The 8,339-nt window shown below is 49.0% G+C and overlaps 1 long non-coding RNA gene across 1 annotated transcript in view; it reads left to right on the top strand.

Annotated features, from left to right (window-relative positions):
- Nucleotides 1–1,843, top strand: part of LOC140699795 (uncharacterized) — a 153,277-nt gene extending 151,434 nt beyond the window's left edge. Inside the window, exon 4 of the long non-coding RNA XR_012078034.1 lies at nucleotides 1,794–1,843. This is a non-coding gene — a long non-coding RNA (uncharacterized lncRNA). The remainder of the gene's footprint in view (nucleotides 1–1,793) is intronic.
- Nucleotides 1,844–8,339: the final 6,496 nt, after the last annotated feature.

Here is an 8,339-nt window from a genome sequence, read left to right on the forward strand (position 1 = left end):
TGTTTTCTCTGGATATAGTGTTTTCTCTGGATATACTCCCAGGAGTGGGATTGCTAGATCATACGGTAACTCTATTTTTAGTTTTTTTAAGGAATCTCCAGACTGTTTTCTATAGTGGCTGCACTAACTTGCATTCCCACCAGCAGTGTAGGAACTTTCCCTTTTATCCACACGCTCTCTAGCATTTATTGTTTGTGGAGTTTTTGATGATGGCCATTCTGACAGGTGTGAGGTGATACCTCATTATAGTTTTGATTTGCATTTCTCTGGTAATTAGCGATATTGAGCATCTTTTCATGTACCTATTGGCCATCTGTATATATTCTTTGGAGAAATGCCTATTTAGGTCTTTTGCCTATTTCTTGATTGGGTTGTTTGTTTTTTTGTTTATTGAGTTGTATGAGCTGTTAGTGTATTTTGGAAATTAATCCCTTGTCAGTCGCATTGCTTGCAAGTTTTTTCTCCTGGTCCGTAGGTTGTCTTCTTGTTGTGTTCATGGTTTCCTTTGCTGTGCAAAATCTTGTAAGTTTGATTAGGCCCCATTTGTTTATTTTTGCTTTTATTTCTATTGCTTTGGGAGACTGACCTGAGAAAACATTGCTGCAATTTATGTCAGAGAATGTTCTGCATCTATTCTCTTCTAGGGGATTTAAGGTGTCTTGTCTTATGTTTGTCTTTAAGCCATTTTGAGTTTATTTTTGTGTATGGTGTGAGGGAGTGTTCTAACTTCATTGATTTGCATGCAGCTGTCCAGATTTCCCTAGCACCACATTGTTTTTGCCTGTTTGCACCATCACGTAAGTGATCATACAATGTGCTCTTATGTCTGGCTTCTTTCAGCCCCCGTTTTGTTGGAGAGATTCAGCCATGTTGTTGCATGTAGCTGCAGGTTCTTCATCATCACGGCTGTGGAGCATTCCATGAGAAGGACAGTCCACAGTTCATTTACCTATTTTACTTGGAAGGACATTTGGGTAGTTTCCATTTTTGACTGCTATGTATAGTGCTGCTCTGAACAGTCTTTGGTTGAACATGTGTACACATTTCTGTTGGGTATAAACCCAGGAGTAGAATCACTGAATCAGAGCATGCCTGTGTTCAGCTTCAGTAGATATTAAAGAATAGTTTTCTAACGTAGTTGTTCAAGTTCATGCTCCATCATTTGGGAGGGAGAGACCCATCTGCTCTACATTCCAACCCACATGGTTGCCTGTCCCTTTGATTAGAGTTGTGCTGGTGGGTCCAGGGAACGCCTGCTCCACAGCATCTCCAGGGAAGTCCACGTTGCTCACTGATGCAAAACTTGGACAAGGGATTTGGCGGGGGTGGGGGGGAGTGTCAAAGGGATGCCAAGCTGAGCCCTAAATGGGCCACTGAGGGAAGACAGAGGCTGTTCTCTTGAAGACAGAAGAGGGAGGTGACCTCTGAAATCCAGAAGGGAGCTGGTTCCATGAACTCCACCACCATCACCACCACTCTCAAAGGGCCCAGGACTTCCTGCCCAACTCACAGACTGGCTCTCAGGAAACTGTCCCCTGTCCCCCTTACCTCCTACCCAGTCTATAAGCTATCCTCATCTCTGTATCTCCTGCCCCCTTCTCATTACCATCAACCCCTGCAAGCCCAACATCAAGCCTAGAGAAAGAAGCAGCAGTAGCCAACCTCGGTGTGTAATCTGAAAATTCAACCGGACCTCAGGTTACATTAATAGAGGCATGATGCATTAAGCAGGGAGGGGATAGACCCATTCTCCTCCTCTTGAGTTCAAGTCTGGTCTCCTCTCTGCCTGGCAGGTACACAGACCCCAGAAGACAACTGTGCTGAAGTGTCCAGGAGGAGGAAGGACTTGGGCCACTCAAACAGTTGGCAAGCATTTCCTGAGCACCTTGTACTCACAAGGTACAGGCCCTGTTCTAGGTACTGGGGGTAGGGGGTGGTGGACACCTCTGAAAGGACTAGTCATGTCCTCATGGCATGGCGACCTAGATCCTGGTGGTGGAGGTGGTGAAATATGATCAAATTCAGGATGTGTTTTGAAAGTTGGAAGACAAGACTTGATGATGGTTTGGATGGGCTCAACCAGCAAGCCTTTGAGCCTCCAGCAGACGTGGGTGATAACCCCACCCCACGTGAAAGGCTGTCACAGAGTAGAAAGGGCAGGAGATCAAGAGAATAGGCTCTGTGGGCTTTGGCGATGAGGGAGGGAGACTGACATGTGCTGAGCGTTGACTGTTTGCCAAGCGTGTGCCAATTTACACTGGCAGCCACCAGCCCATGCAGCTACTGAGCGCTTGATTGAAATGTGCTAAGTACGTGTAAATTACACACCAGACTTTGAAGACTTAGTATGAAAAAAGCATGTAAAATATCTCAATGCTTCTTTATATTGATTACATTTAAAGTATTATTTGGATCTATTGGGGGAAATGCATTTTTCAATTAATTTCACCTATTTCTTTTTACTTGTTTAATGTGGCCACTAGAAAATATAAAATTACATAGGTGGCTCACATTGGAGGTACACATTATATTCCCACTAGCCAGTACTGGACTGGAGGCTGTACGTCCATATCACATCTATGCCTCACAGCATCATATAAGACTGACCACCTCTGCCCATTCCAGATGGAAAGGATGCAGTTCAGGGAAGTCAAGCACCTTGGCCAAAGTCCCAAAGTCCATGCTCTTTCCTAAACCATGTGATACTGCCTTAAGAGGTAGTGGCTTTTGTATACCAGAGATATAAGTCCAGCACAGCTTAGAGGGGGCAAAATTGGGGTAGTTGACCTTGAAGATGGCATCCATCCCTGAAACTGTGCTTTGGGAGGCAGTGGAGGAGGGTGGGGACACTTCTCCCCTTTCCTATCATCCCTCAAGGGCCTCCTGACTCCAGGGCTCCTACCCCTCCTTCCCATCCACTGGACTGCCCCCACCCTCTCCCCACTATCAATCTCTAACATAATTTATGGGAGCCATCAAAGTTAATTAATGCTGTAGTTACAGAGCCATCCCAATGTAATTATTGTGTAATTGGATTATAACTTAGGTAATTTCCCACAAAGCGTCTATTGCTTATGCAAGAAAGCCAGGGATTTTCACCCAGTGATTGATGGGGGTGTTAGGACCAGATAGGGAGACTGGGAGACTATGTGAGGTTGGGGGATGCCACCATGAGGAGGGCACAGCTTGTGGGCCTCGGATCCTGCCCGAGCCTGGAGGTAAGAAAGGCAGGTCTCTGAGGACCATTCCTGCCCTCTGAGCCTCTGGCCTTCCATCTGCACAACTGGCTTGGGCCAACCCACAGTCTCCTCCTCACTGCTGGATGCTTCTGCCTCCACCTGGCAACATTTCCAGCATTAGTGCCACCCAGCACCATTGTGAGCTCTCTGTTCATTCAGTCTGAACTGCCTAAGTCACCTGGCCTACCCTAGCCACGCTCTGGCCTGTTCCATGAGCAGGGGTGGCAAATTTCATATCGCAGGCGTCTGCTCCCCAGCCTCCAGGCCACGGTGGACTGGACAGCCAGTTAGCAATGGGAAGAAAAGCAGTCAGTCAGCCATGGAGAAAAGCAAGCACAGGGTGGATGCCACCAGGTCACAGCCCTCAAACCCCTGCTGAGAGAGGGACGAGATAACTGGGGCCCTCCACTGCCTGGGACCCCAATAGCCTTCTAGACTGGGGTGAGGGCAGCTTCACTGTGCTTCATGGCCAAGAGCTTTAAGCACAGCCAGGCCAGCCTTCATGAGCTGACTCATGTGGCCACTTCAGTCCTTGTGGCCTGACCCTACCAAAACTCTTTGGAGGCTCAGTTTACTTATCTGTTCCGAGGGAATCATAACGGCATTATGTCTTCAAGTTTGTGGTTGAGGGCAACAGAACCAACTTCAGAAAACTTATGCCAAACAGGATTTCCTAGAAGGCTACCAGGGGACTTAAAGAGTATCAACAGGAGGCCAGAGGCCAGGCTTGGGGATAGATTTCCAAGAGATACAAGAAACAGGACTGCAAACAGCAATGACCTCACACTGGCTAGTGTCCACTCACCCCCTAAAAGGTCAGAGATGATGGGAGAGAGAAGGATGAGTCCATGCTCCCCGCCGGCCCCTCTACGCAGGTGGGAACTCCCTGCGCTGCTGCTCCAACACGGCTTCTCTCTGCAGGGGTGTGACCCCTCCTCCCCCTTCCCCCTCAGGCCACTGTGAAAACAGCTCCCTCTGTTGATAGCCAGGTATTATATAGGCCTTGTCAGCTTTCCTTAACCCATGCACAGATAAACCGTGCCCACTAAACTCTCCTCAGATAGCCCCTAGGCGTGTGCCATCTGTTTCCTGCTGGAACCCCATTCACAGAGGCTCCCCACCACTGCCATGATGACTCACCCCCCTACTCCTCCATCCTAGCTTCACCCACCGGAGATCCAAAGTGGGGAGGGTGTCCCATTGGTCAGCTTGGATCTCAGCTCCCCTCCTGACTGTCCTTATCTAGGGTGGGGAGAGGAAAGATTGATCCTCTCAGCGTCTGACAGTGAGTGCCTGGAATGGCCCCTCCTCCAAGACTTGACACAAAAGCGGCTACCGGGAAGGGAGGATGATTATAAGCACTAAGCATGCTTCCTCTTATTCTTTGCAAATGTAAAATAGTGCACACAGCCGGGTGCCTGGGGCACAGTAGGCAGTCACAGTAAGGATAGCTAGTGTTACTGAGCTTGTTTATGTGGAATCTTGGCCTCCCTCATGGCCACATATATCCTTAAATGGACATCATTCCTTGAGGTAGCTGAAGTGAGTCTGCCCCTTGTCCCTGGGATCCTGGCTATGCTAGGAGGCAGGCTTATCTTACAAGACTCTTCTCACTGCACTGTGACCTGGAGGACAAACAGGAATTTGGGGAACAGTCCAAGTTTGCCCACCCTGAATGTGTGTCTTTCTCCAGTATCTGCTTTCTACCGTGTGCCCATCCTGTGCACGCAGGTGGGTCCAAAAAGTGTCCTGTCCTCCAGGCATCCTTGTTGCCAGCTGTTCATAACTGAGCCAGCTGAAGCCTGCTGACAGTAGGGCTAGAGATGCTTAGAGAAGGGAGCATTCCCTGTGGGCTTTCTGGAGGAGGCTGAGACTTGAAAGGCGACGGGAGGTAAGTGGGCCAAAAGGAGTCCACTTGCCGTTCTGATCCCCCAGCCGTTCCCTGTGACCAGGGGGATTCCCTGTGGGTTCTACAAGCATATTCTGGGAGGAGCCCCTGGGGTGCTGGCTGGGTGAGGGGCCACCAGAGGCTGGACACAGGCTTGCCCAGGGCTCTCTGTCCCACAGGCTGGAGTCTAATAGGTGCCACGTGGACCAACCATGCCAGAGTTTGGTTGGTGTTCTCGGCATGTGCAGCACACTCACCATCAGACTTAGTTCTCCTCGCATGGGCACTTGCCATGAACGTTTAACCAGAGAATTTCCAGGTTCCACTTCCAATCCAGTCTTTACTAGGCTTTCTGCTACGTTTACGTTATTTTCTCTCTCCAAAAACAAGACGCCCGGAGATTGTTCTATCAAAATACAGAGCCTCCTCTGGTAGTGTTTATGCAGTTGTATTTAGATATATTTAGATACAGTGTGTCCCGGTCCCAATCTGTCTCATGTCAGCTTCCAGCCAAGCAGAGCCTGAGGCATAAGAGAGGGTACTTCTTCGGGAAAACCGCATGAGCGGGTGGAGCAGAATAAGAAAGTGAGGGAGGAGTCTCAGAGAAGATCTGGTCTGTCCTGACTAGGAGGCTTTGGAAAGCAAATCATCACTCAGCAAAGCTTTCCTGCCTGAGGCAGAGGCCAGGCTCCTGTTGTCCCATCTGGAAAAGGCACTGGAAAAAGGCACTGGAAGGAGGAGAGGCTGTAGCCTTCCCTGCTCTGTCATCAGCAGCTCTGGATGGCCTTCTGTGGTGTCTGGAGTTGTAAGCACTGGTCACCAAACAGTAGCTGGGGAATGGGTGGGCCTTTGGACAAAGGGGCCCTGGGTGGGCCCAAAAGCACTTTCTACAGCATCTTTTCACCATGCTGGGCCCCCCTTCATAATCTTTATCAGTTTCTTCCTATACACCTGAAAGATTTTATCTGTCCATCCCTCTACAAAAAAAAGCAATTCCAGCCTCAAGTCTGGAGCCAGCACAGAGTAGGAACAGGTAAACTCTGTATAGGAACAGAATCAACACCAGAGAGAAGATATGAGTACACCAGGTCCATCCTCTGAGTGCCCCAAAGAAATCCCTGGTTACTGACTGAGTTGCCTGAAAGTCCCTCCTCTGCTGAGAGGCTGGTGGGGGAAGGCCAATGGGAGCAGCCAGGCTTGGGGTCTGGTCTTCAGTCAGCAACTGCATGATTCAGGGCAGGTCACATCCTCTCTTTGGGACTCACAAAACTCAGAGGGGAGGCGTGGCTGGCCCGTGCTGCACCACAGGGTGTGGGATAGCGAGGGCCCAGCCTGGGCCTGGCCCAAGGCCCCCACAAGTGGCAGGCAGGTTCACCTGAGGCCCAGAAACCCCTGACTGCTCACAGCCCAGGGAGTCTGAGAAGGGGGCTAAAGCTCTCAGGCCTGCTGAGGGCCGTGGTCTCCTGGTTGGGCCTTGGCCTCTGAGCCACTCCTTATGTGTGCTCTGTCCAAACAGTGGCCACTCTCTGGTCCTGCAAGGGTGGGGGAAATGGGGGTGCTGGGAACACCCCTAGACCACTCAGCACCCCCACAGCTGCACTCTTGCTCCCCATGGATAATGCTGAGCCTGGCCCTGGGGCACACAGAGACATCTAGAAGGTGTGGAGGGGCAAGCCTGGGGTTTCCAGGGGATGGGTCCACTCACATTCCTGTGCACATCAGTGTACATCAGTGCACATCAGGCACTATGCTGCTGAAGCGTGACAGGGAGGAATGTTACCTTGTGTGGCCCTCATGGAGTCCTCAGTTTAATTAGGGAATAATATACCCTTATTCCCAATATCTGTACAGATCTGTATGGTTTACCAAGGCCTTTCACACATACACATGCTATCTTTGAATTCCTTTCCATATCATTCAAATGGAGGACTCTTATCTCCATTTTATAGATGAGGAAAATTGAGGCCCACAGCTCCAAGGTCACCCAGTTACTAAATAGCACAGACGAGACTCAGAATCAGACCTCCAGACATTAAATGCTCATGCTTTCTGCTGAGCCACACTGAAACAGGAATTAATGAGGCTGGCATCTTGGAGGCAGTGAACAATATCATAAATAACATCAGGGACCCTGGGCTTTCTTTTTTAATAATTGCTTTAGCAAAGTCTAAGGCATAGGGAACATGCTGTTTTGCAGCCTGCTTTTTTTTTCCCTTAACAGTATCTTGTGAACATTTCCCCATGTCATTAAATATTATTTTACTGAGCCATCATTTTTAATGGCTGTATGGTATTCCATCACATGAATGCACCATGATTTATTTAACCAATCTCTCTGTTGGACCTTTAAGCTATTTCCAGTTTTTTGCCCTCATAAACAAGGCTGTGACGAGCATCCTTGTACATAAATCTTTGCACCCATTTCCTATTGTATCCTTAGGCCCAAAAGAATACATTTTTTTAAAAAGTTTCTGATGTCTATTACCACATTTCCTGAGATTGTTCATTTTCCCTCATCCTCAAAGATGGTAAGAAAACAACTGACAAAATCAAATTTTAAAAACCACAAAATTTTAAAATTTGCATCATGGTCCCAAGTCAGCAGGTAATCAGTTTGTGACTTGGGCAGGTCACCTCCCCTCTCTGGTTCTCTGTAAATCCATTATGAAATGAAGAGTTAGACAAGCTATTCCCTATATTTCCTTGTGCTTCCCTCATTCTCAAAGGGCAGAGGGAGAGCCCCAGAAAGCTCAGGTCATGGGAGAGAGCAGGCCCTGTGGGCTTCCTGGAGAAGGTGGGGCCTGAACCTGCCCTGACAGATACATAGAGATCAGGAAGAGGGCATGGAGGGAAGAGTGAGTCTGGGTGGGGTCCCAGCACCCTCTGTTCTGCTGACCTTGGAGATGGACATGTGGCCAGCCAGGGGCCAGCCAGAATACCTGCTGCACAGTCTTCCCAGGCAGCAGGTTTCAATAATGAAGAACAAAGGATAGGAGAGGCTTTAGAGACATCCAGACCTCACAGACTGATGCAGGTACGGCACAGGACCTCCATCGGCTTCCTCTGTAATGGAGTAAAACTCCTGTCTTTGGGAGCAGGTAAGCAGACATTGGCGCCTGGGAGTAGGAATCCTCTCCCAGGTAGGGGTAGAACCAAGTGGCACTTAGCACTGTGATTTTCAGGTTCTAATAAGTGGGACTTTGGCCAACTGA

Source organism: Vicugna pacos, chromosome 11, assembly GCF_048564905.1.
Source record: "Vicugna pacos chromosome 11, VicPac4, whole genome shotgun sequence".
NCBI classification, from domain to species: Eukaryota; Metazoa; Chordata; class Mammalia; order Artiodactyla; family Camelidae; genus Vicugna; species Vicugna pacos.